The sequence below is a fragment of the Girardinichthys multiradiatus genome, chromosome 23 (genome assembly GCF_021462225.1).
Source record: "Girardinichthys multiradiatus isolate DD_20200921_A chromosome 23, DD_fGirMul_XY1, whole genome shotgun sequence".
NCBI classification, from domain to species: Eukaryota; Metazoa; Chordata; class Actinopteri; order Cyprinodontiformes; family Goodeidae; genus Girardinichthys; species Girardinichthys multiradiatus.
In genome coordinates this window covers 49,087,084-49,105,772 of record NC_061815.1, presented here as the reverse complement: position 1 = coordinate 49,105,772, position 18,689 = coordinate 49,087,084, and the positions used below count along the sequence as shown (strand labels likewise).

The window sequence follows — 18,689 nt, the reverse complement described above, 5'->3', positions numbered from 1 at the left end:
ATTACCACATCAGCGCAGCACAGAAGCAATCAGCCTGTGATTCTGCAGAGTTTAGGAAGCCCAGATCGCTTAGCAGCCTTCAGCTCATCTGCATTGTTGGTTCTGGTGTCTCTCCTCCCCTTGACAGCAGCCATAGGTTGTCTGTGGGGCTTAGTTCAGGCCAGTTTGCAGGTGATATTATGTTGATTAAAGCAAGCATTAGTACTTTTGGCAGTGTGGGGGTAAATAAATGAACTTTATTAAGACGTATTTGTTAAGATGAACATGCATATCAGTTTTAATAATATTTAAAGCTTCAGCCAATAAGATATTTAAAATAAAGACATGACTCTAATAAATGGTAGCCAGAGTGGATGAGTGGAAGTATACATTTAGTTAAACCTTAGATTAAACTGATGCAAGATACATTTAACTAACTAAAACAGTAGCAACCAGTAAAGCATGTTTAGGGTTTTTCTTTTATTAGAGTCACTGCAACACAGTCCTCTGTGTACATGAATGGATGTGCTCCAGGTTTCAACCAGCAAGACCCACATTGGACAGTGTGATGCCCATGTTTCCTTGTTTCCCCCTATTCATTCTTCCATCATGAGCAAAGCCCTGAGTGCTGGGGGATTTTACACTAATACATGCACATTGATTTGGAAATCACAGCCAGCATGCTGGCATCCAAAACGAGGAATTACACATGTTGACAATAACAGTTGCTCTTGTATACTTGGAAGTAAAGGTCAGTGCTTGAGTTTGGAGGTTTAATTCCAAACTTTTCAAATTGCACGCCGTCTGATATCTAATGTGACAGCCTAACTGAATTCACTCTGTGGAGTGATGAGGATTTCTCAAGACACATGCATTTAATCTTTACCATGAGTTACCATGAGCCTGGCAGGATAGAGCTTGATGGCATGGTGCTGTCATCTACAATTTTATTCTTAAGGGCATTTGAAGTTTATTTATTTATTTAGGCTCCAGTCTATTAATGAGTATGAGTTTCTCAAACAAGGACCTAATATAACCTAGACCTAATATAAAAAGATAGAGTAGCATAGGTTTTGCCAAATTATTCTATTTAGTCCACAGTATTATAATTATGTAAAATGGAATCAGCTAACAAGACCAGTGTAAAGATAAGTGTTAAAATAATCAACTGTCAATAATCGAGTGTCTGCAAGACAGTTCCCGGGCTAAAAGTAGCCTTTCACCTCATTTTTTGAGTCATAGGTATCACTGGTAGATTAGCTTAATAATATGGCAATCATGTCACTGAGCTTTAGGGAGATCAGGCAATTGCAACATTTAAAAACAAATTATAAAATCTTAACAAAGTCTAAAAGCTACAGAAAGCCAGTGGACAGATTGAGTGGTAATGTGATCTCTACTTCCTGTGTGTGTTTAAAGTGCTCTGAACTTGTTGCAAGTTTGCAAGTAGGGAATAGCAATAATCTGGTTTAGATGACATAAAGGCATTAACACATTTTTTCAGTTTTACTTAGTATGGTCTGGACCTATTGAAATGGATGAAAATATGCTACCTTGTGTTCGTAAGATTGCATGATGTGGCACTTAAAACTGAGAACACTCTCAAAACATTTTTTTATCTTTAGTGGAAATAAAACCTAAATACATCAAATAACTCTTGTTCTGGATCTCTTTTCCAATACGAAAACTCCCAGTTTCTCTCTGTTTAACTGCAAAAGAAATCGCTGCATAATTGTGTTTATATCATTCAAGCAATTTGGCAAAGGAGTAGCATCTTTAAACATCCACATATAAAAATAATTATAATTGCTTTGCTGCTTTGCATCTGCAAAATTATGAAAGCTAATATGTTTCCTTATCATGTCTGCTAATGGGAACATATACAGGTTTAAAAGACAGGACCTAAAATCCAGCCTTGAGGGATGCCACAGGTGATAGGACAACACCATGACGTACATAATGCCCTGAAGTGTAAAGTAAAACAAAGTATTGGTGTTTGGTTAAACATGCTTCAATCCAATTTTTATACAAAAAGGCTAAACTGTCTTTCTAACTTGTTTGGTCAAATCCAATAGCCAACAGTATCTACTTTGAGATTTTTGTCAGCCTCTTCTTCTTTTTGCAACTTCATAGTTAAATCACCATACTGTTTGCCTGGAATCCACATGTTGAGCTGATTTTACTTTGTTTACATCAAGAGCTACACTTTAGAGATGTGGTTAGCATTGCTACCTTACAGCATGCAGATGCTAGCTTCAAATTTGTGTTTTCTTTACAGAGTTTGCTTCTGGTTTATGCATGTTTTGCTTTGGTTCCTTCTAGAGCCAAAGTCTCATTGTTCCCCCTCTAATGGACATGGCTGCCCCACTCTTTTCCAATTCACCGTTGGTTCAGATTCAAACAGTAACTTTCTTGCTTGGTAAATAAATATTTTATTGCTGTTATTTTTACAGTGTAGCTGTAGGCCTCAGTGTTTATACAACAAAATAAAGTAAAGATAATCTGTAGTTCAGACAGAACAAATTGTTACCATAATGCTAGAAAATGTTTTGTCAGTTGCCACACATTAATGACCAGTAACATACCGTTTTATCTAAGCTCTGGAGGAATGTATTAAAAACACACAAAAAAAAACATTTTAATAAATCTTGCTGAAGCAATATGCAACCGGACACATTATGAAAAAATAAATTGATATGTAAAAAAGTAGGGGTCTAGTTTAAGGCTTGATAGCAATTTTTTGCTAAACCTAAAGAATCAAATAATTACACAGTAAATACCATTTTCAAGGGGCTTGGATAACAATATTTTAAGTGATGGGGTAGCTACAATATTAACTAATACAAAGGCTAATATTTTTATATTGACTTTATCACAAAATGACTGTTGCATTATTGTTGCAAACTGTTTAGACAGCTTTGTTGCTGCACAGCCTTAACACATCTAAATTATTTTCCATCTACTGTAAGTAAACCAGAGAACAATATAATTCAGCACACACAATAGCTTTTCTTCAGACAAGTAACTGAATCTTCAAAGGGCATCACTGTGTAACCGAAAGGCGAACAAGAGTGCGACCACAGCAGGCAGAAGATTACGTGATGGCATCAGAATCTCTATTACCCCCCTGAAAGACTCTGGAAGGTTTAGAGTTTCAGCTTGACAATAAAGCCTCTTGTAACACGCTGAGCAGGAAAGAAAGAGGAGAGGATGGAGCAGGGGAGATAAAGACAGCCAACCAGAAGACATATCCATTCACTGACAATGCTCCTAATAAATCTTTTTTCTGACATTTTACAAATGCAAGAAGGAAGCTAAGCAATAAAATAGAAACACTGAATCATAGTAAATCCTTGCAGTTTACTGTGAGTTTATGTAACATCCTAAAATAGAGCAATGTATGACTGCAGTCTATAGGAGTATGGAAGAACACTGTTATAAAATTGGGTTGGTTGCCTGGTAGCACTGGCTGGATGGAAGCCAACTGTCGCTATCTTAACAGAAAAGAAACAGAGGTACTGAGGTATAAACCAGAGTATTATGCCAGCACAGGAATTAATCAGAAACATTTTTTTCCTCATTCCCTGAGAGGTAAACACTGTGAACCCCTGGAAAACACAGAACTATTTGTTTCATGTTCTTTAAAAATTCAACTTTCACCAATGAAGCTTTTTATTATCAGGAAATGGAAACACAACTACGAGAAAAAACTACATCTGAAGCTACAACACCTGATGGCAAACCATTTCACTTCCCAACTCCCAATGATTTCAATTTTAACTTTTTCCCACAAACTCCCTCAAGTATAGAAAACAACCAAGCATTCATGATGTGTATTAGTCAGAGATGTTCACAAGTCCAAGGCCAAGTCTAGTCTCAGCTCTTTGAGGGGCTAACAACTGAAAAAAAAAAAAAAAAACTTTTCTTATCAAATTCACATCTAGGTCACATCTAACTATGTGCAATCACTGTAGGATAAGGATCCAATCCCGTACTGTTTGACCTTAAGCCTAAATTATTACACTGACATTTGATAAATGTATTTCAGTCTTTAAATATGTATTACAAGTTATTTTTTAATCATTTAACATTTTAACCCTCCCTCTAAAAATGATTAAGGCTGCTTTATATTATTAAAATGTTTTATGATTAAATTAGTGTTTTTTTCTTTGTCTTTGTAATGACTAAATTAACAGCTGTTTATCCCTGTCTTCATATTGTCCTCTCCTTCATTAGATGTTCTAAATCTGGTTTGGAGGGTTTTCTTCTCCTCATTCTGAGCTGGAGAAGTTTAAAAAAATGGGAAAACCATTTTCTAAATCCCGTTTAAAACATTTGCTCTCAATTCTAAATATTAAAGATGTTTTCAAAAAGTAAAACTAAATGTATAAATTTCAACATAATAAACTAGACAAAGTGTAGTAAGTAAATCAATGAAAAGTTAAACTTCTGAAGGAACGGAAAATGAGGTATTTTTATTTTTTTGTTTTCAGATTAACGGGACAGGAAGTGCTTTTATTTCAGCAGAAGGTAACTTTGAAATGTCAAACTAGCTCAAAAGCCGGGGAATTATGGAGGTAAGTTACATTTATTTTGTTTCCTAAATGATCCAAAGTCATTTAATGCAGCCTTCCATTTGACAGACAATAATGAAGTCATTTTTAGAAGCTGCAGCTAACATGAACATGTTGTTATGAGCCATTAACATCCCATAATAATCCATTAACGTCACTGGCGAATAATCAAGTGCATCCTTTCACAGTAAAACACATGCAGCAGCTGTAGTCTGTAACTCACATCCAGGCTTTGTTATAATGGGTGTTGAGGTAGGATCCCAATTCAAAGCCAGTGGTGATTGCTCTAAGACTGCAAAGGAAGCTCAGCTTCCCCTAAAATGTCAAAAACTAAGTGATCAAATATATACTGTTGTGTGTTCATGTCATTGACTAAATATGCGCTACAATGCACTCAACCTTTGTTCAGAATCAGCTTCTTATCACCGGTAACGACGCGGCTTTCCTCTCACTCATTCCTGCAGCTTCACAGTGCTTTAAACAGTGAGTTCAATAGCGAAGCAAAAATGCTGGGCTTTGTCCCGCCCATCGGACGCTCAGCGTCTCTGGGGGTCTATGGGGCAGTGGGCTGGCCTCGGCTGGCCCGGACGCTCAGCTTCTGTATGATGATTGGATGATCTGTCTGAGGCTGAATCCCTTTTTGATTGACAGTGAAATGAGCGAATCAGCGATCTTGAAATTGAGCTTCCCCTCCTTGAAAGACCAGCATCCGCCACTGTTCAAAGCGTAGTGGAGTAGATGAAATAAGATTTAACAACAAACAGACTCACACCGTGATCAGGTACAGGAACACAGGCGGATATGAGACATGGTCGCAGGAGCATGGGATCAAAGGACATGGAGCCAGGCAGCAAACAGGGTCAAAACCAGGAATAAATACTTAGGTAGGGTGGAGAATGGGCCAATGAACATAATGAGTTAATCAGAAGGGAATGAGAAGCAGCTGGCGGAAGAGAGATTGCAGGGAATTGAGGGACAGTGAGAAATTAACACAGATTAACCAGAGAGTGCAGGGAGATAACAGAAAACATCTAAGTTAACAGAATAAAGTAAACAGTGAAACTACCAAAATAATATAAACAGAGAAAACAGATCTACAAGAAAACAAAAACTAAAACATCTAACCTAGGAATCCAGGGAGGTAACAATCAACTAAACAACAGAATGAATCTAACAAACCTGAATAAACTGAAATAAAGCAAGTGAAAGACATGGCAGTGCAGAGGAAGTAAAAAGAACTCAAACACAAAACATAACACAGGCCGATCATGATAAGCTACCTTTCACTGTTCACTAGATGAGACAAAAACTAGTACTAAGACTCGAGTGTCAGACCCCGAGTCCAAGTCAAGTCTTTATGGCCCGAGTCTCAGTCGAGTCTGAAGTCTGTTATTTTTTTTTCTCAAAAGGAGTAAAAGATCAGTAACCTGCACAAACAAAGATATTGGCCCTCTGTCCTGCTGAGAGCTTTTTATGGGTTAGAAGGGTTTAGTGGAGACTGTGCACTGTCAGAGACACAAGTGGTGGTGGAGATTCAGAGTCCCCACAGAGTCCATGTGCTGACATTTCCACTATTGTTCCAGTGAAAACACTACACTCTGACATACCCGAGAGGCATTAGTGGGGATATTGTGAAGTAGGTAACAATCTAACCTTTCTGGGCAAAACCCTGGTTCCACACAGCAAATAAAGATTAAACTGCTCTCTGTATGATACCATCAAAATAGTTTTTTAGTCTTCTTTGCTTTCCTAAGAAAACATACAACAGACATTTCCCTAACACAACTATGAACGTGAAGTATTGATGTTAGAACATAAGTTTTGGATACACAGAATTTTAGAGATTCTGCAAAACAGTGTATATTAAACCATGTTGCTAAAACGCCTTCTCATGACCTGCTCTGCTAGTTCTACATAATGAGCCATATGTCAAGTTAAAACATTGCAACAGTAAATGGATGCACAGTGTATTTTCAAAAGAAAGGCAAGACAAAGCAGGTTTATTTCTATAGCACCATTCATACACAAGGCAGTCCAAAGTGTTTTACAAGACATAAAAGGAAATGTAGGATAGCAAGGAAGCGTCAGAGCTTTACAGACATTAAAAGCATAAAAGACACAAATGTTTTTTTAAGAGTTCATTAGTCAGATTCTTCAACAAAGCTGCTATAAATAGAAATGTTTTCAGTCCTGATCTAAAGGAACCAACAGTTACTGCACAACTCAGGTTTTCAGTGAGTTTGTTCAGAGCTGAGGAGCATAGAAACTAAATGCTGCCTTATCTTGTTTAATTTTGGTCCTAAGTACATTAAATATGTGTCTCTGAAGACCTGAGGGGTCTACAAGACCAATAGCAGAAATTTCAAATCTATTCTTTGATAAACAGGGAGCCAGTGCAGTGATTAAAGAACTAGTGTAATATGATCCAAAGTATTTACACCCTTTAAAAAACAAGTGCCAAACTCCACTCCTCGAGGCCTCCGCTTCAGCAAACCTGAGTCTAATAATTAGCTCATCAGCTGGACTTTGTAGAACTTGACTTTAGGCTGAGGAGGCCAATCAACCATTTGATTCAGTTGCGTTGGACCAGGGACATGTCTAAAAGTAGCAGGACGGCAGCCCTCAAGAACTGGAGTTTGACATCCCTGCTGCTGGGACCTCAGCCATGGGTTACAACATTAAAGGCCAGTAAGAACTTTTCTGGAACTTTGAAAATAATTTGCATTAACCTACTTCCAGTACAGGCAGGAACAGGAGTAACAGCAGACTTCCCATGACATTGCTGTTGAATAAAAACCCCTCGCGGCAACAAAAATACCTCTTCCACGCAGGTCCCCAGCAGAACTGGATGGAGGGACACAGCACGCTAATGTCTTTTTGCTGGCATCACTCTTATTTGCAGACATCACTCTTCCAACTGGATCCAAGAGTGTCATACGATCACGCGATCATATGCACTGAGTTAAGTAGGAATGAATTGCTGTTTGTGTATCCGGTATTCATTCATCAACGGGGTAATTAAGGTACAAGCGTTGCCTGACTTTCTCTCTGAGGTCTACAGAAGCAAACTGTGTTCCAGAGAATTCCCAGCAGAGACCCTGTCTCTACAACGCCGAGTGGAGCAGTTTTCCGAAGGAAGGACAATGGGACCGCATCACCATGGTTACAGCAGTAACGTGCAGTGTGGCCGGCCGACAGAATGAGCCGCCCCACCCCACAGATACGGAGGTTAGCATCAGTTAACCCTTTGTTCACTGTGGATGCTTTCTTCAACTTCGTCACCCAGACAACTTTTCCTCAGCACGGTTCACGTAAGAGGTTGTGTTTTGGGCAGAGAGAAGTAGTCTAGAATTAAATAATCTAAATATTTTTCGTTTTATGACGTTTGGTTTTGTTTATGTTGAAACTCAGCTATTTTAGTGCTAGCAGATTTTCTGCTCAGCACACGTGCTCAGTTTGTGTTCTGTGGTTGTGTTGTTTTAAAACTTAAGACAAACTATTTAAAGGGTGATTTTAAACACAGAGCATCGCCCATAACGTGCCGTCCACACTTATGCATTTTAACCCCTTTTATTAATGGTATTTTAAAGATGTTTGATTCTGGTGCTAAGCTACAAGTTTATTTTGTTAGCTCCAACCGGTAACAGCTAAGAACACATGCTTGCCTACTAAATATCATTTACCCAAAAAGGTTGTTAGTTTTCAATTTAGTAAAATAATTTTTCCCTAAATATTATTTTACTAATCTTGATAACAAAGTAAAAACCATTAGGACCCATTTATCCAAAAGATTTAGTTCTTATTCAAAATATTATTTCCTTAAATATTATTTTAATATTTCTTTAATAATATTTCCATAAATATTATTTCAATAAATAAAGGCAGCTAATTAGACACTGTTGAGAATTGGTCATCCAGAAGGTTGGTTTTATTCAGCAGATCATTATTTAAAACATTATTTTATTAAAATAATGTTTTATCTGATCTTGCATTGTGAATGGTTCCAAGACTAACTTAACTTAATTTCCAGATTCTACAAGATAATCCTTGGTTCTCAAACATAAACATTGCATGGTAATGTTGCATCACTCTTTCGGTCATGATTTTCAACTATCTTTGATTCACTTGTTTATATTGTATATAGCCCATTAGTCTTTCTTATTGTTTAATTCTGCTTGGTAGTTTCAAGCAGAATTGTTTTAAAATAGCAAAGAGTTTGTTGATTGAAATATGTTTGACTTTGAATTGACTTATTTTTGTTAATAAATTCTTGCATTTTAAGAAGTTGTGTGAATTCATTCCATGTGTGTGCAGAGTTTATGCTGTTCAATAATGTCAGAGCTTGGCTCATCCCTTTCAATGTTGTCCTAATGCAGCCACCACCTTCTTGGGTTGGTGTTCACAGGGCAACCCTTAACAGACCGAAATATTACTTAATAAAATATTAAAGTATTAATATTAAATATTAAATAATATTCTCAGATCAATAATCACAACACTGCAAACACACCTGAAAAACTAGCGTGTAATTGTGAAGTGGAAGGAAAATGATACATGCTTGTCAAAATGATTTACAAATAAATATCCAGAAAATGTACTGTGCATTTTATTCAGCCCCCTTTTTTTTTAAACCCCAAATAAATTCCAGTGAAAAGTGGAACTAATTGCCTCCAGAAGGTACTCAATTAGCAAACAGAGTGTGCTGTTGTGTAGTTTTATCTCAGAATAAACGTGGCTGCTCTGTTTCTGGCCTCAGACGTTGGTTAGAGAACATTAGTGAACAAACAGCATCATGAAGATCAAGGTCAGGGAGAAAGTTGAAAGCTGGGTTAGGTTTTAAAATAATATTCCACTCTTAAATTTATCATCTAAACATTGAGAGAGGATGGCACAACTGCAAACCTACCAAGACATGGACGTCCACCTAAACTCACAGGACAGGCAAGGAGAACATTAATTGGGGAAATAGTCAAAACTCTGGAGGAGCTGCAGAGATCCACAGCTTGGGTTGAAGAATCCATTGACTGGACAACTATTAGATGCACTTTACTATTCTGGTCTTAGTGGAAGAATAACAACAATAAAGCTATTGTTGAAAGAAGGCAAAAAAGCAGTCTTGTTGCAGTTTTTAGAAGCCATGTATTAATGATAATAATAATACTATATTTTTTTAAAGTGCCTTTCATAACACTCAAGGACACTACAAGAGAAGTTGAAAACAGCAATGGACATTAAAAACTATAAAACACCAGCAACTCATAAATACAACATTACAGAAAATATGCAGATTTAAAAAGGCGAGTTTTGATGTACGGAAAGACTGCAATTTTTAGCCCAGATGCAAAACCCTATGTGCACACGGCCCTGAAGATACCATCCCCACAGTGAAACATGGTAGTGCTAGCATCATGCTGTGGGAACGCTTTTCTTCAACAGGGACAGGGAAGCTGTTCAGAGTTAATGGAATGATCAATAGGGGCTGGAATAAAATGTTGGAACACAGCAGGCAGGCTACATAAGTCTTTTTTTGCAGTGCAGGATTCTCCAGTTGTTATCTAATAAATATTTATAAGTCAAGAGTTATAGATTCTAAAACAGAGCTGATCTAACTTGGTCCATATGCCAAAAAAAAAACCAAAAGAACAGTGATATTGCCTTATACCACCTTTCAAAAACTGACTCCAGTGTTGTGTTGCTTCATGATTTGTGGAACCTATAAATTATGAAATCTGACTACTATTGAAGAAGTTTCAAGGTTTGTATTTTGCACTCTGTAAATTTCAAGAATAAAAATGGTGGAAAAATCTAGAAATCTGAGCCCGGGAAAATAAAGGATTCTGAAAGTAAATGTGCAGGGACCCTGACATTACATGATGAGGTGTGCGATTGGTGCCAGAGACTGAATACTGAATACAGACTTCTCTGCAGAGAACTATATGAAGAGAAGAAAAGGTGCTGATGAGGTGTAGAATACAAATTCTTTACATCTAAGCCGTGGATGCTGCTTGAGGAAGTTGACATGTTTTGGAGAGACTGCCTAAATTATTTTTGCTTTCTCTGTTCTATCTCAGTTGCCATGGTGCAGCAACCTCTGCTCCGTATTCTTAGCCAGCCAGCTCACCCCTGACCTCTGCTAATACTCCTTGTTCGACACACACCGCCCTTGGCTGCTTGCCCAGGAAGGTCATACTTCAAAGTGACACAGACAGCAAGGTCACTGTCAGTGAATGCTGTCGGCAGATCAGTTGTCTCGTCCAAGGCTGTCTTTCCCCTGTTACTGTATCGCAAAAGGGCTACAGTGCCACCAGCAGTCACTTAGCATGTCACGTCTCCAGAAGAAAAATAACAGCTGAGGGTCCTTTTTTCTGAGTAGAACTGTGGCTCTACCTCCCAGCTTTTTGTTTCAGTCTGTGTTACCTCATGTGATGCTAAAAGATGGCTTCCTACGGCACAGAGTAAAGGTAAATGTGCTAAATGGACTTGGCCCGGGCTTTTATTCATGTCAGGCCTAATAAGACTGTGTGTGAGAATTCCTCTTCCTGTTTGGCATACACAATTAAGCCTGAATTCGATCCTCCTTATGGGGCACTCAGTGATGATGAGTAAGCAGATTCCATAAATGACCCAGCTGTTGGAGCATATTGTGTTTCGCCTCATCAGGGATTCAAAGGAACTGACAGCAGATCAGCTGGATTCACTCACGGTTCTGTCTGGAGCTGACCAGCCCTGCGTTTGAAACCAGCTCTTCTGTTTGTTTCAGTCAGGTGGCGGTATGGATGCTGTCCATATGTGTGGCTCGTTATAGCAGGAATTAGACTGCATTTGTCTTTTTAAATGAAAACACATTAGTCTGTAATGTGATATTAAATGAGGAAAACACATGACTGAGACAATTAGGAATTTATGTTTTATGACTCATTGATTGGTGAAAATTGAATCTGTGTATAGATTCATTTCCTGATAAAATAAATGAGATTTGAATAACTTGACAGAAGCCTTAAATTAAACAGAGGCTTTTAACAAACCATGATAAAAAACTTACCCAATACTAACTGTATCCAAAGTTAAATCTGAAACCCAGAGTTTCAGTCTGCAATCATTGATTTTTTCTTCCAGGTCCTTAATGGAATGACTAAAAATATGCCGGTGCAGGTCTTATTTTGACAGAGATCCCTATACATATGTCCTCTAAGAACAAACATTTTAAAAGAAGCTTTACTAAAAATACTGCAATCCAGATGATCCGTAGAACAAGATGAAGCTTAATTGTTGCTGTAAATGTAAAAGTATCACATAACTTAGCTCTTCTGTGTGCCGACATGTCATCCTTTCCTCTGAAAGGTGTCAGGAAGGGAAAATGAAACAACATAAATGTATTATGATAGAAATTAGCCTTAAAACAGTGGTATATGATGTTATACTAAACATAATTATCTAGTCAGTTTTCTTTCTACCAAACATCTGACCAAATGTGATCCTCTGACAAGTCCTGCCGAATAAAATCAGTGTCTTCATTAAGAGGATGGACTCATTTTCAAGATAATGTATTTTAGCCATAACCATAATTATCATCCAGTCTGAACAAAGTAGTTTTCAGGTCAACCTTAGCTGTGATGTCCATATGTTGTGGGGTTTCATGCCTAAATACACTATAACCTGTAAATGAGTATTTCAAAACTCTGGATTCTATAAACTTTAGGTAAAATGTGTTTTCAGAAAAAAAGGGAAAAAGGGATAGTTGTTTGATGTCAGATTAAAATAAAATCAAACACTGCGGTGCAGTGATTGCTGGTTCACCTACACATTGCAGTTAAAAGCCATCAGCTGATTCAAATGCTGCAGCAAGAGTTCTGATGAAAATTAAAAAGAGAGATCATATTTCTCCTATTTTAGCTTCCCTTCATTGGCTCCCTGTTAAATCCAGAATAGAATTAAAAATTCTCCTCCTCACATATAAAGCCCTTAATGATCTAGCTCCATCATACATCAGAGATCTGATTGGTCCATATGTTCCTAACAGAGCACTTTGTTCTGAGACTGCAGGTTTACTGGTGGTTCCTAGAGTCTCTAGAAGTAGAATGGGAGGCAGATCCTTTAGTTATCAGGCTCCTCTCCTGTGGAACCAGCTCCCAGTTTTAGTCCGTGAGGCAGACACCCTGTCTACCTTTAAGGCTAGGCTTAAAACTTTCCTTTTTGATAAAGCTTATAGTTAGAGTGGCTTAGAGTGGCTTAGATTAGCCTTCTTCCCTCCCTGTTGGATGGAGTAAGGGGGAGTCAGGTTTAGCCTAAACCGGCTCAGTTATGGTTGAGGTGCAAACACAACCTCCATTTCTGCTACCTGTATGACCCCTTCTCTTTTCCAATGGTTATAATCAGTCTGACAGAGAGAGGTATCCCGATCCTTGTGGTTTTTAGTATAACCATGGCCATCAGTGGGCTCTAGATGGACAAACTTTATCAGTTTATTATTTTACTTAGTGCCCCTACATGTGGCACATTCTGAGGTGGCCGGGCTCTGGCACTCGGTAGTTTGGTCTGGCCTCCCGTGCCGTTCCGGACCCTTTGTGGGGTGCCTTGAGACGACATTGTTGTAAATAAGTGCTATATAAATTAATAAACTGAAATTATCTCTGTAGTTATGCTGCTATAGGCTTAGGCTGCTGGAGGATATAACGACCACTTTCACCCTTTTCGCTACAATCTCAGACTCCTCTCCAATTTTGCATTATTTGCTGTTATTTCAGCTTTTAACTTTATTCTCTCTTCTCTCTTCCTAGAAGCTACACCTGGCCTGACTCTGTGTCTACCTGTGACACCTTTCTGGAGAGGGGCATCGTCCAAGCTTCTGCTGGCAACAACTTAATGCTCACCCTCTACCGATGATCCACATAGCCCTGTCTTTTAGTGTTTAACCCTTTCTCTCTCCTAGATATAGCAATTGACTGAGCTTAACTGTGACTAACTCTATGTGCTCTCTTTCGGACTCTAACCTTGAAAACTGGCTCAGAGTTTATCTGTTCTTTCTTTCTAGATTAAACGACTAAAGGAGCTACATCCATTAACATTTACTTTTCCTTCCCATAGAAAGTACTCCTGGATCAGTGCTTCTTTGTTCTCTTTGTGTCTCTGCTCTGTTCTCTCAAACCTCCAGTCGGTCGTGGCAGATGGCCGCTCACACTGAGCCTGGTTCTGGTTCTGCTGGAGGTTTTCCTCCTGGGAGTTTTTCGTCTCCACTGTCGCTACATGCATGCTCAGTATGAGGGATTGCTGCAAAGTCAACTCCAGTGACTGTCCACTGTCTCTACATGCTCATCCAGGAGGAGTGAATGCTGCAAGTCACTGACTGGATGCAATCTGCTGGGTTTCCTTAGATAGAAAAACTTTTTATCCAATTTGAATAAATAACTGAATCTGACTGAACTGTTCAATGGTTACAATTAATTGGAATGTATGAGCCTGACTATTGTGAAGAACCTTGCGACGACATATGTTGTGAATTGGCGGTATATAAATAAACTGAATTGAATTGAATTGAATTGTAGTGATTGCTTCATCACCCTGTGTGTCACAACGCTGTGCATATCACACTGCAGAATTACAGTACATGGTAAATGTTTTTGTATCCTTTAAACTTTTCCACATTTGTCACATTACAACTACAACCGTCTGTTAATTTTACTATAATTTAATGTGTAAGGAAATACATGGTTTCTGTAAAAGACCACTGAAAGGTGTGGCTAGCATTTATATTAATCCTTCTGAGTCAAGACTTTGTAAAAACACTGCTCACTGCAGTAAGAGCTGCATATCTTCTGTGGTATGGCTAAACCATTTTTGGGCATCTACAGGATGAAATTTAGGGCAATTGTCTCTGCAAAATACTGTACTGTTACTCTTGCCACAGATTCTCTGTTGGATCTAGGACTAGACTTTGATTGGGGCAGTTAAAGACCTGAAAATGCTTTGAATTGAATCTTTCTGTTGTAGCTCTGGCTGTAGGTTAAAGAGTGTTGTCCTGCTTGAAGGAGAAATTCCACTCCAGTCTGAAGTCTTACAGGTTTTCTTCCAGGAATGTCCAGTATTGAGCACCATGCTCTAGGACAGCATCCCAACAGCATGATGTGATTGTCAAATATATACCTAGAGAAATGCACTGAAGTTTGTAGTTGTAGCAAAATATTTTGACAAAATGTGAAAAGGTTTGAAGGGTATGAATCCTTATGTGATACGTATGCCATAATTGCCTAAAGGTTATCTACAGGATAATAAATCTAAATCAAAGTTTTGCTTTAAAAAAATATTTTTGCTGAGGTTCTGATATGAACTGCAGTAAATATGTTAGTTAAAAATTAAGTTTCAGATGGAACATTTATGAAAATAATACTGCACTCATATTTAATAGGAAAAAACAATAAACTGTTTTAACAAATGAAAATAAAAATGCAAACAAGTTGATCTCTGCACATCTCATAATTTGAATTAATGATCCATTACTTGAAAATCTATCTTATTGTATGTGCCAGCACCTAATATTGGGATAATATGCCTAAAAAGCCTGATTTATGACATGATACATACCCTATGTTAATAGCAAACATAAAGGATATGCCTGATTGCTTGATTTATCTTGTTTTAAAGATGACGTGTCAGTTTTGCCCATTGGCATGTGTTCCCACTGATTCTGCCAATCTCCCAAAGTATTGAGTTGAAACCCTGTTATTTTTGTTCCCATTGTTGTGTCCGTCAATTTCAGCACAATGTAAACATCCTGTCAGCAGGTCTAGATAGTAACAAAACAGAAAAAGGCTTCTTCTCTCCTTTTTTGCCTATCTTGTGATTTAGAGCGAACACAGCTTCTCTGAAAATGGAGGGCCTTGTCTTTGCCTTCTTTACTAACGTCAAAAATGTTGAGAGAAAACAGGCTGCGTGCTGCAACACAGAGAGAGCAGGATTATGGATTCACATGCAGGGGCACTTTCACCTGTGCGCACACACTCATACCTCTTATATATACAAATATTACACATCACAACACAGATGTGCACGAGGACTTGCAGACTCAGACGTATACAGGGCCTAATCCACATCATTTACCAAATCCAAAGGGCTGAAATAGGCAACTACAGCATCGCTAATTCAGAGTTAAAGCACATACAAGAAAAGCAAAGTCCGTATTAGTGCTTTCCTTTAACCATGCTGCTCCATATCAGAGGGAATGCGTCAGCTCTACCATGGTTAACACTCAATAAAACATCAAAAGGGATGAAGCTCAGAGGTCTGGACAAATACACACCCACACAGATACCAGATACAGAGAGTCTTTTTGTTCTCATACATGTATATACACTCTTGTGCGCATATTTACCAGCTGCGTGGTGTGAGTGAAGTTCAGTGGATGAAATAACCAGGCAGAACAGATAACTGGTTTGCATCCCTTTCAAGAAAAAGCAAATAGACTATGTCACCTGAATACTAAATTTTAATTTCAATGGAACGTTTGTGTTCTTTAGCTCCGTGCAATCAAGCTATATATGCACTGGAACAATTGGCAATCTGGTAGCCAGGATAGACAAGTCAATGACAGGTACACAGGAGCTGTCATCAACTTCCCATCAGGCTCCACTTCCCCCCAGTAGATGATTTGAAAGAGAAGAAAGACTCCTTTTGAAATTTTTATATGCAGAGCCAAAGGCATTTAATGGTCACTGTTTTGCATGTTACATGAGGAGGTGGCATTATAGACATGTGCCCATGTCAAAAACCAAGCTGTGACAGACAGCTTATTTATTATTCAATGATTCTAAATATTTCAGGGGAGCGACAGGAAGCTCATGAAATAAATATTTCAAACAGTGTTACAAAAGGAGGTACCCTTACACTTGTCTCATATTGATTAAGAGGGCAGTGGAATTCTCTTCATGAACATAACATGTAGGCATGAACACACTCCACTTAAATAGTCCTTATTTCACTATAAAAATGATCATTAAGGATTTGAAAGACCATCAAAAACACAATTGAGGGCCTTTTTAAAACAAAAGGTCTGCAGAGCCAGAAGTGAATCCCCTTAAACTAAAGGTGAAGATATAATGTAGGGCATCAGAGATAGAGCAACACTGGACACAATCAGCTCTCTGTCCACTGAGATAAAAAGGACAAGGCATCCTTTAAAATGCACAGGAACTCACCCGCAAACTGAAAATCAGATACTACCCAAAACTAATTCTCCTCACGCAAATTCAAGACATTGCTAAAGCCCGAGAACACAAATGCCACAATTATGCCCCCTTCCAGTAGCAGCCTCCCTTGGTGATACGATGCTGCACCGGAGGTAGGAGATGAATTGCTTCACAGACACGCATCTCCTTTCTCAGCAAACACATGCACAAGTATGCAGATAGAAACAGATACATTCTTCTCTGCAAAGGGGAGTAGCCTGCCAGAAGACATCAGAAAAGAAATCATGTTCACTGTGAGCCATGGAAGGATGATTATAGATAAGATGCAAATCCTAAGTTTGAAGCTTCTTCTAAACTAATCAGAAACAGGAATAGCTTCTTATCCCCATTTCAAATTACTGTTCTGTTCATGCTGAGATTCTTACCTCTCTAATTTAAGTCAGAAATGATGATATGACATTTACTTACCTTCAAATATTATCCAAACTCCTATAGTCCACAAGATAAGTCGGCACAAAGTAAGCTTAGTGTTGTTCCACAGCAAAGGAAAAAAAAGTGACAATCTTCCAAGTCTCTCAGAATCAGAACCCAATTTAGATCTGCTTCTGATCAGAACTTACTTTCTGTGAACAGGATGTCCTTCACTGAATTTGTATATAATCCATTCCCTTCATACTTTCCTGGATAGACGGTCTCTGGTGGGCTTGCAGCTGCTGTAATATTCCCTCTTCCCACAGTAAAATAATGTCATATTCTTCTTGAAGACTGATGCGTAAACATTGAGCAAGATGAAGAAAAAAGGAGAAACTGTAAAATCTCCTGTGGTGCTCACTACCAGCACCACTACAAGCAAATCCAGCTGGTCCTGTTTTCAGTAGCTCTTCTCTTACATTCAGATTGAAATTCAGCATCTGCTGTTCATTCCCACATCAAGAGGAGGGTGTCCCCCCCCCCCCTTTCAAAGGTGGAAACTTTCACGCACCTCCGTCAAAGCTGTAAGATGTGACAATGGATGCCAGTGAGCCTGGATTATGTCTTCTCTTCCATAGTATCATCCCTCATCAACGGATTTTATTGTCTCTTTCTCTCCAATTTGCTTTTTATGTGGCCCGCTCCTCTCTGCAATGGATGCTGAGAAAGCGGCGGAATGAGACGAGATGCTTGTTCTCCCACTGTGGGTCTCTTTCTCTCTCGCTCTCTTTCCTCCACCCTCCCTCCCTCATGCATGCTCCCTTCCTGCTTCTCACTGCACCTCCCCAGCTCTTCCCTTTCTCACTCCTCTCCTTCCCTCTGTGCACACTCACACACACACACACACACAGAGGCAGATATGCACTTCTCTTGCTCTGGCTCTTGACAATTACTGCTGTGCCATTTCCAGCCATGTCAGACAGAAAGGTTCACCGCCCATACTCCTTAGAAAAACAAATAAGGCTTGATAAATATGTAAAATCAAATAGATATGAAGAGAAGGGGCAACAGCATGAAAAAGTGCATCGAGCAAAGAGGCAATCGAATCTCCCTTCCTCATCCTCCTAACCTGATTGCTAAATATCCCTGGGGCTGATGCTGTTTTGCATCTCATCTCTTTGTCATAACTTCTCTGTTTAGAGGAGTCGACTTGATGCTGGCCAACTGTCAAGAGTGACTGAAGAGGAAGACAAAAATAGCAAGCAAGAGCAACTTACTGCATGGAAACAAGGACAATGCATGTGCTGTAGCAGGTGCAAACTTATATAATTGGCTACTTTGAAAAAGTAAGCTGTAGCCATTGTATGTGCATACACTATAATCAGATGTTAAGTTGCAGCACACAATGATAAATAAAGTAAACAATAAAAAACAAGAAATCTGTAACACATCTTCCAGTCTTCCACAGAACCAGAATCTAACAAACAGTACTGTACACACTGCAAGACCTTTAATGGCGTAAACCATTTGTTTTGTACTTAAAGGT

At 38.6% G+C, this 18,689-nt stretch overlaps 1 protein-coding gene across 5 annotated transcripts in view; it reads right to left on the bottom strand.

Moving 5' to 3' along the window:
* Positions 1 to 17,896, bottom strand: part of lingo2 (leucine rich repeat and Ig domain containing 2) — a 283,442-nt gene extending 265,546 nt beyond the window's left edge. For 3 of the 5 annotated variants that reach the window (XM_047354486.1, XM_047354483.1, XM_047354485.1), the window contains exon 1: positions 17,201 to 17,896. The gene's annotated coding sequence lies outside the window, so the exon portion shown is untranslated. The remainder of the gene's footprint in view (positions 1 to 17,200) is intronic. The other 2 variants (XM_047354487.1, XM_047354488.1) reach the window with 1 other exon arrangement.
* Between the last annotated feature and the right edge of the window lie 793 nt (positions 17,897 to 18,689).